Source organism: Hylobates moloch, unplaced genomic scaffold (genome assembly GCF_009828535.3).
Source record: "Hylobates moloch isolate HMO894 unplaced genomic scaffold, HMol_V3 SCAFFOLD_1, whole genome shotgun sequence".
NCBI classification, from domain to species: domain Eukaryota; kingdom Metazoa; phylum Chordata; class Mammalia; order Primates; family Hylobatidae; genus Hylobates; species Hylobates moloch.
The window spans coordinates 143,842,115-143,860,970 of record NW_026652276.1 but is presented as its reverse complement, the minus strand read 5'-3'; the positions used below and the strand labels follow the sequence as shown (position 1 = coordinate 143,860,970).

At 47.5% G+C, this 18,856-nt stretch overlaps 1 pseudogene; it reads left to right on the top strand.

The window, feature by feature from the left end:
• Positions 1-122: 122 nt before the first annotated feature.
• On the top strand, positions 123-18,489 carry LOC116810753 (ubiquitin carboxyl-terminal hydrolase 22-like; annotated as a pseudogene).
• The last annotated feature ends 367 nt before the right edge of the window (positions 18,490-18,856 follow it).

The following is an 18,856-nucleotide window of genomic DNA, read 5'->3' as shown; positions in this document are numbered from 1 at the left end:
GCCCCTGGCCCCGCCTCCCGGTCCCTTGCCCCGCCCCTCTCGGCTCACCGCCCTGCCTCCTGTCGGAGCCCGCCCGGCCCCACCCGCGCCCCGCCCCCAGGCGCCCTCTAGCGGAGGCGGCAATGGCGATATCAGTTTCTTTTTCCAGGGCTGCCAGGTCTGGAGCTGTCTCAGGGCCGGCCAGGGAGCTCTCTCATGTGGACTGGGCGGAGGAAGAGCTCCGGTCCAGTGGAGTCCCTGGTGAGGTCGGAGCATCCGTCCTGTCCTCCCTCCCCAGGTCACCTCGCAAAAACTGGGGACAGTGTGGCCAGATCGAGGGTGGAGTCTGCAGGATTCTGAAACTGCAGCCCCTGGCATGGCGCCCTAACAGAGTCTCTGCTCCTTCCCTGGTAGGTGCAGACGTGGTTAAGACCTTTACTTGCCTCGTCCCCAGGACCTAGCCCTACCTTGATTACCTCAGTTTTCCCTAAAAGATACAAATGTGAGCCACAAATCTGCACCTACAGGGTCATGAGTTCCTGTGATGGCTGAGAATAAGGGATGTCACCCCTCCTCCTCACCTGCCCCCCCCATCAAGGAATGGGATGTGGGGAGGTTAGGGTGTGTGTATGATATGTGTGATATGGTTAGGCTTTGTGTCCCCACTCAAATCTCATCTTGAATTGTAATCCCCATAATCCCCACGTGTCAAAGGAGAGACGAGGTGGAAGTAATTGGATCATGGGGGCAGTTTCCCCCATGCTGTTCTCGTAATAGTGAGTGAATTCTCACGAGATCTGGTGGTTTTATAAGAGGCTCTTCCCCCTTCTCTCAGCGCTTCTCCTTCCTGCCGCCTTGTGAAGAAGGTAGCTGCTTCTCCGTGGCCTTCTGCCATGATTGTAAGTTTCCTGAGGCCTCCGCAGCCATGTGAGATTGTGAGTCAACTAAACCTCTTTCGTTTATAAATTACCCAGTCTTGGGCAGTTCTTTATAGCATTGTGAGAAAAGACTAATACAGTGTGGGAGGCTAGAACTGAGCCTGCAGGAACCAGAAGGTGAGGGTGAGAATGACAACCTCTGAGAAGAAGGGCGTTGAAACTGTGTGCCAAAGAGTTAAAGAAAACAGTCATAGAAATTCTCGAGTTTACAGGATGGCAGATAAAAGAAACAAATTGCTGAAATGCTGAAATGCCTGGGCTTGTAGGTTAATAAAACTGGCTGAAATCCATTGGAACCTATAAGGCCAACTAGAGTCTGCACAGACCCAGCTTGCTGACCTTACAGCTGAATTTCTACTGCATGTTTCATACTAACTCCTCACTGAATTTGCACGTGGAACCCTTAGGTAGCATGAAGAGATAAGAGCACATGCCCAAGGACTTTCCAGACTTCCTCTTTCCTTCCACCAAGCAGCTGCTAATCCCAGAATCCACACTCAAAACCATTTCTAATAAAATAATTGCCCTAAAGTCAGCACAGGGAGACAGATTTGAGCTGGACTTCCTATTTCTTTGTTGGTTGACATGCAATAAATGTTTTTATTTTATCAAAAACCCAGTGTTATAGTATTGACTCCTAGTGCCTCGGGCAGCGAGCCTCCTTTGCTTGGTAACAGTATGATGGTGCCTTTGCCATTCTCTGCCTACTTTACAACTTTTTACTAACCAACTAGTGGGCATTCATTTTGTGCTGTGCCTTCTATGTGAGTGTTACCTGGAGTAGGGGAAGAAAGGTGTATTGAAGTAGGCACAGTGGTAATTTTGTAGTCTTGGTTTGTTTCTTAGTTCCCGCACCTCTGCCAACCTTCCAATAGTTACCACCCACTAAGCCTGGAGGAATAGATCCTGCTGGAGACAGAGTTGTGTATTAGGTGAAATTGGCTTTTATCTTTGACATCTTTATGTGCCCTCCAATTTCTGGTAGTTCATTGTAAGCTTTTGCCCCTTTTCTTCTCCTGTGTGTTCAGGATCTCCCATTAAATTCCTTGTCTCCCCAGCCCATTTCATGTCTCCAGTCTTCCAGTACTTTCCATACTTCACCTTTTTCTTATCCTCAACCTTAGTCCTGTTTTCCCATGGCTTGATTCTTCCTAGGAGGAGTAACTGAGCTTGATAGATTTAATCAGAGGCATCTGATGAAGATGCATCACTAGCCATGTATGTACATGGATGGTGGTGACACTGGAGAAGGTGTGTCAACTCCAGGTTGAATGATCAGGATATGTGGTGATAGCCTCCAGGTTCTAGGGGGTTCGAAATTTTATTTTAGGTCAGATGAGTGTAAAAGGCAGAAAAATGTAATTATTTTTATCATTATTTTTCAAATAAAATTTACAGGCAAGAAAAATTCATTGTCAGATCATTGTGAAACAATTGTTTTCTTTGAAAATGCTTCTCCATCTGAAATTCTCAGGGATATCAGGATTGGGTCTATTTGTTTGACCAACACTCTTTACTCTTAGCTTTTGTGATTAACTCACTCCATCTCAGCCAGCAGGTGATGTGGATGTGACCTCAACAACACAAAGTAGCCTCCTATCCAGGGTTGCTCAAGTGACTGACTTCTTAGGTATAACATGGCCAGGGGGTCAGTAGCCTCAGATTGCCTTCTTTTGACTTCTCACATGTTGATCTTGTCACCACCTCATTTTGCTAGTAATCCTTCAAGCAGGGAAGGTGAAATTTGGTAATGAAAATAATATATGCTTAGAATACTGGGGGTTGACGACAATTCCAAATCACAGTTAGACCTTTCACCTTCAGGTAAAGAATAAGTAGGAGGTAGACAATAACACACAGCATGAATTACAGTCTATAACCTTTCTTTTAAGTCTGTTATAGAGACCAGTAAAATGAATGAAGAGGTCAGTAACATGACTTTTTTTTCTTTTTGAAACAGAGTCTCTGTCCCCCAGGCTGGAGTACAATGGTGTGATTTCAGCTCACTGCAACCTCTGCCTCCCCGGTTCGAGCAATTCTCCTGCCTCAGCCTCCCAAGTAGTTGGTATTACGAGCGCTCGCCACCACACCTGGCTAATTTTTTGTATTTTTAGTAGAGACGGGGTTTTGCCATGTTGGCTAGGCTGGTCTCGGACTCCTGACCTTAGGTGATCCGTCCGCCTTGGTCTCCCAAAGTGCTGGGATTACAGGTGTGAGTCGTGCACCCGGCCCAATGAATATTTTTTACATGAAAAAAAATTTGGAGTCTGGTGCCTTGCTTAGAAGATGTGTTGGAAAGTGTCTCAGTAATGTTAAAATATGCATCTTTAAAAATTGAAAAACTTAAAGCCTTGTTGATTTCAGTGTATGTATCTTCTTAGTAGGATGACAATTAAAAGTATGTATATTCTGTTGGCTTTAAACTACAAATGGGTTAAATGACACTCTAATACTTTTTTTGTACTAAATAATTTAACCTAAGTTCAGTACTTTAAATTCTTCTCAAAACATATTTTCTTTCTTTCATAGTTGTTTATTATAAAAATGCAATCAGCTTTTTTGTAGATGTCATTTCAATTTTTTTCTTGAAGAGAGTTATTTTTAAAGAGCTTTGTAATCTCAACAGTCTTTATGGTTGTAGTCATGTCAACTATGATCAATTAAGCCTAGAAATGTAATGTACAGCACAAAGATTATAATTCATAATATTGTATTGCATACTAAAATTTTTCTAAGAATGTAGATTTTAGATGTTCTCCCCCCTCCAATAAAAAATTTACTATGTGAAAAACAATAATATTATATATTTTTTTTGCCTTGAGTAGCTAAGGAACTAGGTGGTCATTTAGTAGTGAACACAGAAGTGACGTTGATGCACACATTCATAAAATGTACTATTTAGTAAACAGTCACCAGTTACCTAGAATGCATCAGGGGTTGTCCTAGCACCTACAGTCTATGGGGACATGGAGCCGTGGAGAGTCATAATCAGTGAGGTAAGTGCTCAACTGGGGCCAGTGATCTTGCTGTAGGGGTCCATGGTCACCTAACCAAGACTCTTGTGCTTCTGATATCATTCCCCTGGAAATGTCTGAAAAGCAATGTAAGGTTCCCCTATTTAGAAACATGATCATCAGAACCCTTTAGCGAGGTGACCCGGCCATGTGCCCTTGGTTACATGCAATTGTTTGTCCTTGTGGCCTCCATGGCATCTTTCCATTTATCTTTCTTTGCATCTTCCTACACGGATATTCTAACATTTTGTTCCACGAATTTGAGTTCCTTCTGGGTAGCATTTTTCTCTCTAATCTTAAACCTCTGCTCAGAAGGCTCAGTGGTCAGTCTCTATTCCTCTGTCATAATTCAATTTCTTTGAACTATGACCTATATACAGACAGCCCCATGCACTATCCCTACTGTCTAGTTGAGTGAAGTTATGTAGAATATGTATTCCACATATGTATTAAGTTCCACTACTTAAGTTTCTTCTTCACTTATCCACACACAGAGATATGGATGAAATGTGTATTGGATAGACAGGGTGGGCATGGCGCTTCCAGATGCAACTGACAGGAAGACATGCTGTCCCCCAGGGGCTCCAGCTGATGAGGACACTCCGAGAGCATCCTGTGATGTTGCATTCTGCACTCAGGGCATGGTGATACCTAGTCAGGGAGGGAGGTTGTAGGGGCTTCCTTGGGTGTACCTGGCCCACCATATGTTCAGCTGTCTTACCAGAAAAATATTGACACAATCATTCTCTATATGAAAAAGGTAATCAGTTACCCTACTCAGTAATTTGGGTATTATGTGGGCTTTCTTGGCAAGATTGAAGCCTCAGAGCTTCAATCTTACAAAGCATTACAAATCCAAGTGCTGTGATTTCTCATCACGTCAAAATAATGAGGAGACCCTCTACTGAAATGAGGAGTGTCTTCACATGGCTTTTTTTTTTTTTTTTTTTTGAGATGGAGTCCTGCTCTGTTACCAGGCTGGAGTGCAGTGGCGAGATCTTGGCTCACTGCAACCTCTGCCTCCTGGGTTCACGCCATTCTCCTGCCTCAGCCTCCTGAGTAGCTGGGATTACAGGCGTGTGCCACCATGCCCAGCTAATTTTTGTATTTTTAGTAGAGATGTGGTTTCACCGTGTTGGCCAGGTTGGTCTTGATCTCTTGACCTCATGATCTGCCCGCCTTGGCCTCCCAAAGTGCTGGGATTACAGGCGAGAGCCACCACGCCCGGTCTCACGTGGTCTTTTAAAGCATTGGCCCTGGGTTCCTCGGGTCTCTGCTGGGTGAATGTGCTCTTCCCTTGGAGACTCCCCATCTTTGGAGCACACAGACGTTAATCCCAGAGCCGTGGTCTGTCCCTGGGTGATGACAACAGGAAGAAGGCCAACAAGCCCAAACACTGCAGCTGCCTCATAGATCAGATCTTCACTGGTGGGCTGCAGTCGGACGTCACCTGCCAAGTCTGCCAGTAAGTGACAGGCCATGTGCTTGGTGCCGTCGAAACCCACCGAGGCTGTGCTGACATCTCCCAGTCTCCAGAACTACCAGTCTCCAGAACTGTGTGTGCTCTGAGAGGTCTTTAAGGAGGCTACAAGAGAAATGGTTAACAGACGCCCTGAGAGCGAAGGTCGTGGGGTAGAGGTGCTTCCTCTTGGGGAGATCCTGGGGCGAGTGTCCCGGTGGGATGCGAGACCTCCGTGTAGAGGTCTTGGCTGTCGTCCACAGCCAGTAGTGTGTTCTTGGAAGCTTCCTCCACCATTTCTCTTCTTTTAGTCCTTGACCAGGAAACAAAAAAAAAAACCCCTTCAAGAAGAGGTGGATCACGCATGGCAGATTATTTACATATATGCTTTGAAGTGTGTTAGTTTTCATTATTTTATGGTTTCCCATTCCATTTTCTCTATGTAGCGGCCCTAGTTCTTTTGAGGTGTGGTCTTTGCTTATAGCTCCAAGCATTGAGTGCAGGAAGAATCTGCTGCTTTGTTAGATTAGAGGGACCCTCTCAACCAACCTCAGTGCACGCTGCTGGGTTTTGTTTTTATTTTTAGGCATGGGGTTTTATGCTGCCCAGGCTGGCCTTGAACCCCTGGGCTCAAGAAATCCTCCCACCTCAGCCTCCCAAGTAGCTTGAACTACAGGTGTGTGCCATGGTGCCTAGCTCTGTTCTTTACTCCAGTTGAAGTTTTAAAAACCCTGGACATGACCCACTAAAACAATTTCAGAACTCATAATGGATTGCCACCTGCAGTCTGCATAAGACCAATGAAAAATGGGGAAGACCACAGCTGGCCATGTCACAGATGCAATTTTCTGTAAGGAGCATAGACCGTTAGGGGCCTTGGCTTTAAGCATTAGAAACCCAGTTTGCTCTGAGCAGTTTTGACCTCCTCGCTGGCCCTCAACTACTGAATTCCGTCAGCAGGAGATTGTCTCAGATTTAAATCCTGTATAAATATCAAGAGCAAATTTCCCAGTCTGCGAGTTTTTGTTTTCAGTGTTGTCACATAAATCTCTAGCAAGGAACTGGCCTTGTGAAATGCAGCATTAAATGTCCAGCTGGGGGCTGGGCGCTGTGGCTCATGCCTGTAATCCCAGCACTTTGAGAGGCCGAGGCAGACGTGTCATTTGAGGTCAGGAGTTCAAGACCAGCTTGGCCAACATGGCAAAACCCTGTCTTTTCTAAAAATACAAAAAATTAGCCGGGCGTGGTGGCGGGCACCTGTAATCCCAGCTACTTGGGAGGCTGAGGCAGGAGAATCACTTGTACCTGGGAGGCGGAGGTTGCAGTGAGTCAAGATGGCACCACTGCACTCCAGCCTGGGTGATGTAGTGAGACTCTGCCAAAAAAAAAAAAAAAAAAAAAAAAAAGGCCAGCCTGGCTGGGGCACACTCTGTGAAGTGTGCAAGAGGTCTCCAGTGTCACCTAGATCACAGGCCCCAGGTTCCAGATGCAGCTGAAATAGACCTGTGGATTCAGAGCCTCTGATGGGGCCCATGAGTTTATTCACTTCCAAAGCCCCTTAGTGACTATGATGGTCTCCAGGCTAGGAAGCCCTTGCTTGAGGAGCAGCCCTTGGCTTCAGGGTTCACACACATCCCTCCCCGGGGCCACCTTGGGAGCCAGGACAGGTTGGGTGTGAGCACTGCTGCTCTTGATCCATCCCACCGTCCCAAGTGTCCCTGAGACAAAGGGTGCCGCAGGGAAAGGGTGTGGGCGCAGCCTCCTCCCCAGGATGCCTCTGGAGCTGGGAGGGCATCAGTCCTCATGGGCATTGTTCCCTCTCTTTGCTTCCAGCAGTCTCCACTGCCATAGACCCTTTCTGGGACATCAGCTTGGATCTGCCCAGCTGTTCCACCCCATTCTGGCCCCTGAGCCCAGGGAGCAAGGGCAGCATGGTGAACAAGGAAAGCAATGTGTCTGGGAACCACCACAATCACGGACTGCCTCGAAGGTGAGAAGCCTGCCTGCACCCACGTGGAAGGGGCATGTCTTCCTGTTGGGAAGGCTGTACTTGATCAGGACCAAAAGAGGGCTTTTCTTTCACATGCCCAGGACAGAGCCTGAGCAAAGATGCAGCATTAGCCTGGGTTGGTCTCTCGTGCTAGTTTGTCTTTTGTTTTGGCCGGTCACTCGATATTTCTGTTCCCCAGCTTTGCACAGTGCCGAGTGTTGGTGTCAGCAGCTGCTATTCCAACCTCCTCATGTAAATGAATTGAGAGCCAAACTGGACGCTCCTTTAGCCTTTGTAGTAAACACTGACCCTGGAGTGTGAGCTGAGAAACGTCCAGCTCTCTCCCTGTGGTCCACAGCCTTCTCTGCACGTGATTAAAACTTAGTTGTGATGTTCTGTGCTTAGGGCCATTTTTGAAATTGTTCATTTACTGCTTTAGTTGGGATAAGTAATATGATTTAGGAAGTTTTTTTTTTTTTAAATGTATTTAAGTAGCTGTAGCATACAATTGTAGAAAGAGTAGAAAACCTTCCTAAACTGTCTAATGTTTTATAGTCTTTGTTTTATTTGCATTAATTAAAGGTAATACAGAAGAGTCCTTGTTGAGTGGAAATATTCCTTAGAAGAGGTATAAGCTTTTGGTTTCTGTCTGGCTGCATAGTCAACAGGACCAAAGTTGCATGTTTATTTTATTTTTTGAGATAGGGTCTTGCTCTGTTGCATGGGCTGGAGTGCAGTGGCATGATCACAGCTCACTGCAGCCTCAATCTCTTGGGCTCACATCACCCTCTTGCCTCAGCCTCCCCAGTAGTTGGGACTACAGGTGCGTGCCACCAAGCCCAGCTAATTTTGTGATTTAAAAAAAAATTTTTTTTTTTGATTGAGACAGAGTCTTGCCACATTGCTCAGGCTGGTCTTGAAATCCTGAGCTCAAGTGATCCTTTCAACATGGCCTCCCAAAATGCTGGTATTACAGACATGAGCCATTGTGCTCTGCCAAAAGTTTGCATGTTTAGAATTTTGAAAGCATCAACTTTGTAACACTAAGTCCACATAATAAAATGGGGTATCACATTTTTAATTCAGAAACGATGGAAACCAGAACCTTCTTAAAGAAGGTCTTTGCAACTAAATTAAACTTAGTCGTAAATTCCAATAAAATGAAAGTGTTGGCCAGGTGCGGTGGCTCATGCCTGTAATCCCAGCACTTTGGGAGGCCGAGGCAGATGGATCAGGAGGTCAGGAGTTCGAGAAGAGCCTGGCCAACATGGTGAAACCCTGCCTCTACTAAAAATACAAAAAGTTAGCCAGGTGTGGTGGCAGTCACCTGTAATCCCAGTTATTCGGGAGGCTGAGGCAGGAGAATCACTTGAACCTGGGAGGCGGGGGTTGCAGTGAGCCGAGACTGTGACATTGCACTCCAGCCTGGGCAACAGAGTGAGACTCCGTCTCAAAAAAAAAAAAAAAAAAAAAAAAAGCATTGCTAAAACAGTAGGCCATGAGGGAGAAACCACACTTCACAAACTACAATGTGTAGGAAGCCTGTGTTGTTAGAAGAGACCTGGCATGGTGCTGGCTCCTGGGAAGGTGGAGGAGAGGGAGAGCACACCCTTCTCCACTTTAGATTGCAAGCGAAGGCTCCTTTTGAGTCCTATGGAGAGCAGATCCCAAAGCTAGCAAGGAAACAGGCACCACTTTGCTTAGAGGTCTTCTCATCTTGTCCTGGGTGAGATGGCAGAATTTCCAAACCATAAACAAAGGCTTTCCATACATAGTTGTGAAAAGATTGAGATTTTTGCTAGTGTTTCAGCTTTAAAATTTGATGTGTGCTTTGTTGAATCATCTGTTCCGTGGGTTTTGTCGGTGGCAGCTGCCACCCGTGCCAGATGCACTTCTAACATAGCCCTCCTACCTCTTGCCTCTGCACCATCAGGAAATTACCTTTCCCAGCCCTCTCTCCTCTCTACATTAAACTGCTCATGTTGAGATCATTGTAGATTCACATGCAGTTGTAAGAAGCAATCTGCTACCCCTTGCCCCAGTTCCCCGATGGTGACATCCTGCAGTGCTGTGGTGCGGTGCCCTAGCTGGGATACAGAGACGTTCATGCGGAAAGTACCCAGCATCTTCATCACCTCCTCCCTCACCACTTGCTCTGTAACCCCAGCCAGCGGGGACTCCTTCTCCATTTCCATAAACCTGACATTTCCAGAATGTCATGTCAACTGAATCATACAACAGGGAGCCCTTTGGGATTGGCTTTTCTTGTTCATCATAACTCTCTGGGGATGCATCCAGGGTGCGGCTGGGGTCAGTAGTTCCTTCCTTTTCGCTGCTGACTTGTGTTCCATGGTACAGATGTTCCACAATTTCTTTATTCATCCATGGGAAGAAATGAGGTTGTTTCCAGTTTTGTGATTATTATGAGTAACATTGTGGTACACATTTGTGGACAGTTTTTGTGTGAACATTAGTTTTCATTTTTCTGGCTCAAATTTGACTGCAGGGTCATATGGTACTTGGAAAATTATCACTTCCCCAGGTCTTCTCTTGAAACAAAATATTTAAGATAAATATTCTTTAAAGAGATAGGCAGCAAAGGTGGAAAACATTTTCTCTTTTTTTCGTTGTGAAATTGTAAGCATTCATAGTTGTATGTGGGTGTTTTTGGTAGGAAAATCAACCCATTGAAAGAGATAAAATACCCCTTTCCTCTCTTTTTCCTGTCTCTTACATCTCCCTTACCACTCCTGCCTTTTTAAAACACCTTGTAGATTCACCAGACCGGAGTACTTGGGTAGCAGTGCCAAGATCAAGCAAAGTGACTGCCATAAGTAACAGGAGTCCACGAATCAGCTCAACATGAAGAAACTGCCCATTGTAGCCTGTTCCTATCTCAAAATAGTTGGCTTTCCAGAAAGCCAACTCTAGTGGCAGACTCGGTTTTTAGCCCACAGTACAACTTGCAGCCTCTTGGTTTGGTGTGCAGTTTTTGTTTTTTTTGTTTTTTTTTTTTTGTTTTTTGAGACACAGGCTCACTCTGTCACCTAGGCTGGAGTACAGTGGCACAGTCCGGCTCACTGCAACTTTTGCCTCCTGGGTTCAAGCGATTTTTCTGCCTCAGCCTCCTGAGTAGCTGGAATTGCAGAGGTGAATCACCACACCCAGCAAATTTTTGTATTATCAGAGATGGGGTTTCTTCATGTTGCCCAGGCTGGTCTTGAACTCCTGACTTCTGATGATTTGCCTGCCTCGGCCTCCCAAAGTGCTGGGATTACAGGCGTGAGCCACCATGCCTGGCCAACATTTTTTATAATTGCGGCAAGTCAGCAAGAGCACAGAGGAAACAAGAGGGTGTGAGTGAATTGTCCTTCTGTCTGTGCTGTGGTAAACAAAAGCAGTGGCCTCACAGTGAAAGTAGGAAGTGAGCTACTCTTCTAGGGGAGGGGAGTGGTCGTGAGAGAGTGGTTGTGTTTTTATTACTTCTGCCCAAATTCCTCCAGCTACTCCCTCCTCAGGTTTTCTGTTTTTCTTTTACTTTAGAACAAAGGCCCTCAGCATTGGGATCCAGTATAGGAGTTGGCAAGCTCTTTCTCTAAAGGACCAGATAGTGAAGGTGCCAGGCTCCACGGGCCACATGTGATCATACAGTCTCTGTTGCATGTTCTTCTTTCATTTTACAGCTCTTTAAATGTGGAAAGCACCCATTCCTAGCTCACTGGCTGGAATGCGTGACTCCCGATCTAGGCAAAAGACTGTCTACTGTCTGGTGAAAGAAACAAGTTGTTCATTTATTCTGCCACGGGTCATGGGTCTTTGTTTGGTTGCCTGTGCTTTGCTGGGTTTGCTGTGAGATTACTTTTTATATCCTTGGTGTTATCACGAAACAATCCCATCATTTGAAGACTTGACTGGAATCCTGTAAATGAGGACTTGTATGGATTACCATTGTGTTATTGAATCTGTAATTCCAGTTGTAGCTAAAAGGCAATTCAGTAAAATACAATGAGATACACAGACACATGTTATCGGAGGAAGCCCCTGAAGACTCCAGTGACATTTCTAGCCTTCTTTTCTCTTCTCTCTGCCTTTTCCTATTTCTGCAGTGATTTGAACACTCAGCCAAGCTGTGGCAGAAGATCACCACACACACGTTCCTTCCCCTGGAGCTGGACATGGCCTCCAGGTAGGCGGGGGTGTTGGCCTGTTCTGTGTCCACAGGGACTGTGATCAGGACAGGAACCCAGCTCGGAGCTCCTGTGATAAGATGACTGTTGATATTAATATAAACCCCACCTTCCAAAAACCTATTTATCCTAATCTTAAGATAAGACACATTTTAATGAGTTTTTTTTTTTCCAGATACACTGTTTTTGCTTTGAATGTTTCTCTAACAATTTTGGATCCACTTTCAAACTGGCAAAGTCATCAAGGTGGGATCACAGCGAGAAGGCAGAGCTTTAATTGGCGGAACAGGTGTTGAAGTACAGACAGACATCGTTGCTTTTGCAGTTGTAGATTGCATTTTCCTTTTCAAATATGTAATATCATGGGGCCCTTAGAATTTAAGCCTCCAGAATACCATGCTGTTTACTAATGTGTGAGACACATATGAGTTTCCTATGGATCTGTGACAAACAACCAAAAACTTGGAAGCTTAGAACCACAGAAATTAATTTTCTCACAGTTCTAGAGGTCAGGAATCTGAAATCAAGGGGTTGGCAGGGCCCCACTTCCTACAAAGGGTCTAGGTGGATTCCATTCCTCACAGCCTCCAGCTGCTGGTGTTTCCATATGTTCCTTCTGTAGCCATGTCCCTTTCCTGGCTTCCTGGTCACACGGCCGGCTCCCTTGAGTGTGTGTCCGATCTCCCTCTGCTTCTCTGTCAGAAACAGTGGTCATTGGATTTGGGGCCCAGGCAGATCATTCCAGGAGTGTCTCATCTCGATATCCTTACCTTGATTCCATCTGCAAATACCGTTTTCACAAATGAGGTCCCGGTCTCAGTTTCTGAGGGTTGAGACGTGGATGTTATGATTTGGAGGATGTTATTTTTTAGAGGGCCACTGTCCCAGTGCCAGCACTGTGAAAAGCATGTTGCCTTTTGTTATCAGCCTCTTCCTGGTGTCCTTTCTCATGGCTGTCCCATCCATCTTGTGGCATACAGATGTCCTCTTGAATAAAACAACATCACCAGAGTCAGAGCTCCATGTTGTCAGCCTGACGACGACATCACATACTAAGGGAGGTGACAATACTGTCGCTAAGGTCAGGGTCTCAAAGATCTTGTGTTTTCGGCCAACCACAGCCATGGGAAAACACGGAAATAACGCATGGGACTTCCTGTTTCCAGCACCCGCGTCTCCCCCATCTCACCAGGAGAGGTGCCGGTCATGAAATAATGAGCAGCAATCTTTGCCCCTTTTGAGGAAGCAGCTGTCTAGGTTGTGGAATGGATTTGACTTACCCTTTTCAAATGAACCCTTTACATGTGAGAGGAAGAGTGCCTTAACCATCTCTGTGTCACAATCCAAATTCACATTTGTCCCAGATCCAATTCCCATCACCAGGCCCATTCAGGACCCACATTGGAAGGGCCAGGGGCCAGGCCAGGTGACTCCGGGACCCAGGTGTGCTCTGCCTTGGTATCCTCACAAAACGTGGGGTTATTTCTACCTGAAACATAAAGTGCACCCTAGTGCAGTGTGTGCGTGGTCGGGCCTGGATAAGCGTTGATATCATGAGAGCCTTGTGTCTGATGATTTTAAATGATGCTGAATTCTGCTGTTGTTTGTTATAGCAAAGAGAGCAGGATGAATGGACAGTCCCAGCAGCCCATGGACAGTCTCAATAAGTAAGTGGTGCTCAGCAGTGCGGGTGTCAGGGGCCTCTGGCGGAGAGCCAAGGGTGGGCTCCTGTCTGCCCTGCAGGGCGCCCAGCAGAGCTCCTGCCACTGACCAGCTTCCCGCCTGGCTGCCCGCGGCTCTGCTAGGAGAGGCTGCTCCATGCGGCGCCACAGATGCTCCCTCCTGTTGGAGGAGCCCATCTCAACTTCTGGCTTCTGGGAGAAGGGAGCTTCCATCTGGAAAGCTTAGTGTCCATTCTTCTTGCCTTGGCGTTGTAGAAAGGATGAAAGGCCGGGATATTCCAGGATCCCCACTGCTGACTGCAGTCACCACTTCCACTAGATGCGGTTCCAGGAAGCAGCTGGACCTCGGTGAGAGCCAAGCAGGGTGACCAGGCTCTCCTTGTCCCTGTAGCCTCCTGTGCATCAGCCTGAGTCCATGGGGATCGACAGCCAGGCCCACAGGCCTCCCCTTCCCTGCCGGGGCTGCCTGGTTTCTGACGGTGATGAGTGACAGCACTGAGTCAGCTGCGCTCTCCCTCTCCTTTTCTCCCTCTCCTTTTCTCCTGCACTAGGTATTCCTTATTTGCTGTCATTAACTATCAAGGGACCTTGGAGAGTGGTCACCACACCAGCTTTATCCCGCAGCACAAAGACCAGTGGTTCAAGTGTGACGATGCCGTTATCACCAAGGCCAGCATCAAGGATGTGCTGGACAGTGAAGGGTGCGTGCCGTGGGGTGGGAGGAAGGCCCTGGGGCAGGGGAGGCCCCGCGGTGGCAGTGCTGCTTCCCCTCCGGTATAGCTGAGACCAACCCACATCTGAGCCTAGAACCGCTCAAAGGTGTTGACCTTCATTTGCCAAAGTAATGAGGGCCTGCTCTGGATAGGATGCCAGCCCCGACAAGCTCGCAGGAGGGAGAGAAGCTGCCTGACTGAAGGCCCTCTCTGGAGGTGTTTCCTTAACGCAGAGAACATCTGAGCAGTTGTTTTTTTAACCGCATGACCTGAACACATCAGTTCTTTATCAGCTCCTCTCTTCTTTCCCAGTTTCATTCCTTCAGGGCACAGAAACCTGTTGACCCTACACGGATCAAGGGGACCCCAGCTGTCAGCAACTCCCTGAGGCCTTTGCACTTCACATTCTGAGCAACATGGGCTCCCCCTTGAGAGGTTTTATTTGGAAGGCTCTGTGGGATGCTGGATAGCCTTCAGGGTGACAAGGTGGATCTGGGCTGGACCCCCATGATCCTTGAAAGCAGTGGGCCCCACACAAGGGCGGGGCTGTCATGGGTGGGAGAGAGGCTGTGTGAGGCCTGGTGAGGCAATGGGTGACCTTGTGGCAGGTGGGAGTGGTGGTCAAGCTGCGGTGATGGGCAGGGCCAGTGCCACCAGCCAGCTACACACTCGTTCCTCCTTGGAGACTGAAAAGCCAAAACCTTCCAGCCATGAAATCAGGCCTGGCAGACCTGTGCAGAGCGCAGAGCATGCATGCTTTTGTGTAGGGCAGGTTGTTCTGGGTTTCCCGTCTTAGGAGTTAGATGCGAGCATCCTCCCTCTCTCTGCCTCTGCAGGTACTTGCTGTTCTATCACAGTTCCTGGAATAGAATAGATTTATCTGCAGCTGGTCAGAAAAAATGAAAGCAATGCATTGTCAAGCCTCACAAAGTGATACCCCCCCATCCACCCCCTGCCTCCCCGGCCTGGTGACATTGTCTCCCATGCAGATGTGGCCCCTCTGCACCTGGGACCTGTGGGGCCAGGATAGACCACATGGATGGGGAGGCTCCAGGAACTGTGCTGAAGATGGATCAGGTGATGGTTGTGCTCTGGGTGGGAGGAGCAACGTGCACCCATCACCAGGACATCTCATGTGCTCCTCATAAGGGCCGGGGGGTGTGGGTAGCAGGCGACAGGGGCCTCACAGCATGGAATGACCTCTGCCTGGCATTCCCTAACACTCAGTACGGAAAGGCCCCTGTCTGCTGTAAGATTATGGGTTCTTTAGGCAGTAAGTTGAAGACACAGAGATGGTGTGAGGGACAGAGGACCTTGCAGATGCCTTTCTGTTCAAGAGTTTTAGTGTTAAATACGGAGAGTATGGAACTCTTCACCTCAGTTTTCTCAGCAGCTGTGAAGCAGCCCCCAGAGCTTTGGGACTGAGGACACGATGCTGGGTTTCCAAGTGTGTCTGCCCTGCAGATAACTTAGCATCAAGCTGCAGGTGGAAGCATCTCACAGATTTCTAGAAACAGGCATTTTCTTTCTTTCTTTTTTGTTTTTCGAGATGGAGTTTCATTCTTGTTGCCCAGGCTGGAGTGCAGTGGCACAATCTCGGCTCAGTGTAACCTCTGCCTCCTGGGTTCAAGTGATTCTCTCCTGCCTCAGCCTCCCGAGTAGCTGGGATTACAGGTGCCCACCACCACGCCTGGCCAATTTTTGTATTTTTAGTAGAGACGGGGTTTCACCACGTTGGCCAGGCTGGTCTCGAGCTCCTGACCTCAGGTGATCCCTCCACCCCAGCCTCCCAAAGTGCTGGGATTACAAGTGTGAGCCACTGTGCCCGGCCTAAAAAGACATTTTCTTATCGCTCCCCCTTTCCTCTCATTTTCCACAAAGGTGAACTTCATAAATATAACACTAGTGAAGTGAGTGAATTACTGTTTATGCTGAAATTTAGATAGCTTCTCCTTTAGTCTTGAGAGTGAGTCTTGCTTTTTAATCAGTGCTGCTTATGTTGCCCCTGCCCTGTGCACCTGGCTCCCCTCTGGACAGCTTGGTGTCTGCTGGTGGCTGGCAGTGGGCGCAGTGCAGGAGTCGAGCTGCAGCTCACAACATGTCTCTGTCATCTCAGTCTGGAGTAAATGCAGCATTGCTGGTGTCTGATTGTTCCTTCTCTCGTATTTTCCTTCTCGGCTTTCTGTCTCATTGCCTGGCTGCCGCTGCCTGGTGGCCAGTGTGTTGGCTGCAAAGCTGGAGTGGCCTCGGGTGGAGCCTGCGTCTTGTGATGTCTGCCTCGGCTGTACATTTGGTGTACTTTCAGGCATAGTGGGGGTAAAATGACATCATGACCAAACTTGTCAGCAGAGCCGAAAGAGGAAGTAGAAGGATGTGCATTGTTCCTTGTAAGATATCTTGCATGTATCTATGTATTCAAACTCAAACATGATGGTTTGTCCATTTGTCCACTGTGAAATTACAAACTAGGGACAAGGGGGAGGAAAAATACTTAATATAATTTATGAAACAACCATGTCTCAAGCTGTGCTCGTCCTGGGAGCCTTGTCTGCTTCTGAACCAAGGGCTCTTCAGTCCTGCCAAGAATAGGATCCCCTGTCTCAGGAGTGGGCAGATGTTTTCATAGATAGCCAGGCAGTGAACACTGTCAGCTCTGTGGGCTATATGGTCTCTGCCATATATTACAGAAGTGTGGCTGTGTCGGGTACAACTCTTAGACACAGAAATCTGAATTGCATATAATGTTCAGTGTCAAGAAACTTAGATTTTTTTAAAAACTATTTAACAATGTGAAAACTATTCTTAGCTCACAGGCCACAGGGAAGCTGGTGGGGACCACATCCAGCTCTTTAGCTGGTTAGGCTGGGGAGGGGCCAGTGACAGTGGCAGCGGAGAAGCTACTCACTGCTCAGTATAGAAAACATCAGAGCACAGGACACGGCGATCGTTCCTGGCAGAAACATCATGTGTGGCAGAAGCCTTAGAGTACTCATGTGCTCAGTTCATTTTCTGTTGTTTTTCTGCATTTAAAGAATTCAAGAGGAAGCATGCTTTGTAATAAGAATTATCAGAGAAATAGGGATGGGCCCAGATTTTCAGAAGTGGCCCCACATGACCAAGTTCTGCTGTTTGTGTGGCAGTGCTGTAAAGATCTCTTTTTTACAGAGCTTTTTTATAAGAGCTCTCTTTTAATCAGGAACAAATCTAATGACAAAGAGAGTTGACTGAAGTTGGCCTGCAGGATTGCAAGCCGGATAGCGCCTTTCTTGAAGGCTTGCCACCTCAGGGCACCCTGCTTTACTGGGGTGTCCTCTGAAGAGTGTGGAAGGCAGGTGTGAGGGCCTTGGGCCTTTCTAGTGGCTGCTGTGGTTTGGTCAAACCTTGCCTCCCCACGTTCCCCTGGGCCCCTTCCTGTCTCCATTTGGTTTCAGGGGTGGCTGTTGCTCTGAGAACATTGGAACTGGGAAGAGAGATGGAGTCACATGAATTCCTGGTGGGCATTATTCTAAACTTTTGTATCCAAGTTAATCCCCTATTCACTGTGACATTGCCATTTTGGGGTTCAGGAAATCTCTCCTTTTAGCTCCCGATCTGGCTATGAAATTCAGGAAACCTGTTCTCCCGTTACCTAGTAATCACCTCATGTAGGCGTAAATTGTGACAAAGTGCACCTGACCACTTAGGGACCCCCTGGTGACCCCCCCAACACATTCCCACCAGTGTATTAAAGATCGCCTGCATGTCTGAGATGCTGGCTGTCCTTTCAGCGCTTCACAGCAAGTCAAATGGGCTTTCCGGCTTCAGATGCCTGAAGGGAATGCTTTGAGGCGGGTGATGTGTTGGGAGTGTGGGTTGCCTCCCTCCAGCCCTGGGGCCCTCCATGGGCCTGGGCTCCCTGGCAGGCACTGGAACCTTCCTGGACTTTCTCTCTTGTGCCAGTACCACTGCAACATATAGACCCGAGAGCTGTTGTATTTTGGCTTGGTGTGTATGCTTTTCATTGTGTAAAATTGCTGTTCTTTTGACAGTTTGACTGTTTTGTTTACTGTAAGTTTGAAAATAAAAATTAAGAAAAAAATTCCAATGACTGAGCTGTGGTTGGAGACTTTATTTACCAAGATGTTTGCCCCTTCCTTTCCCCTCTCATTTTCAGGAGCTGTTTGACTCCTCTTCCTCCCCTAGTGGCTTGCAGTGTTTCCTATGTCATAATTAAGCTATACTTTGTTCTGAAAACTGGCTGCTTCTCCTTTTATTGACACAAGCAGTCAAATAGAGGGCGGTAGGAGGGAGAAGAGCCAGGGCAGACTGGCCAGGATGGGGGCGTTCCTGGTCTGAGTCAGTGGCCAGAGCTGCAGCCTCAATTTGTGCCCAAAGACTTGTTTGGGTGTTGAGAAGGCCATGCACTCACATTTCTTCCCTTTCTGTGACTGGCCTGCTGCTGGCTGACCCTTGTTCCTTTTTTCATGGGCAGGCGATGACATCCAGGATTCAGGACAGCCATGGACCTTCAGACTTGGGTGTGCATGAAAGCCACCAAGGCCCTTGATGTGCAGGAATCCTTGCCAGGCTTGGATTGCAAGACCTGGGCTGTGGTATAGCAAAGTGCATTTTGTAGCAAGCTCCCTGCATGATTGGAGAGTGGCAAATGGAAAGAAATACTATAGTCAGTGGAGAGAAAATGTGCACAGCTGTTTAAGTGCATGGTTCTGTGACAGTCACGAGGCCGTGGTGGATGTCTATGAAGTGCTCTCCCACCTGCCCCCACACACTTCCCCGGCCCTCAGTGAGTCAGGACTCTCCTGCTTGAACTCATCTTCAGTTAGCCTCTAAGAGTTAAATAGCTCTCCCCCTCCATGTTCAGGTGCCTCTGTTGCAAACCTCTATGGCAAGTTAT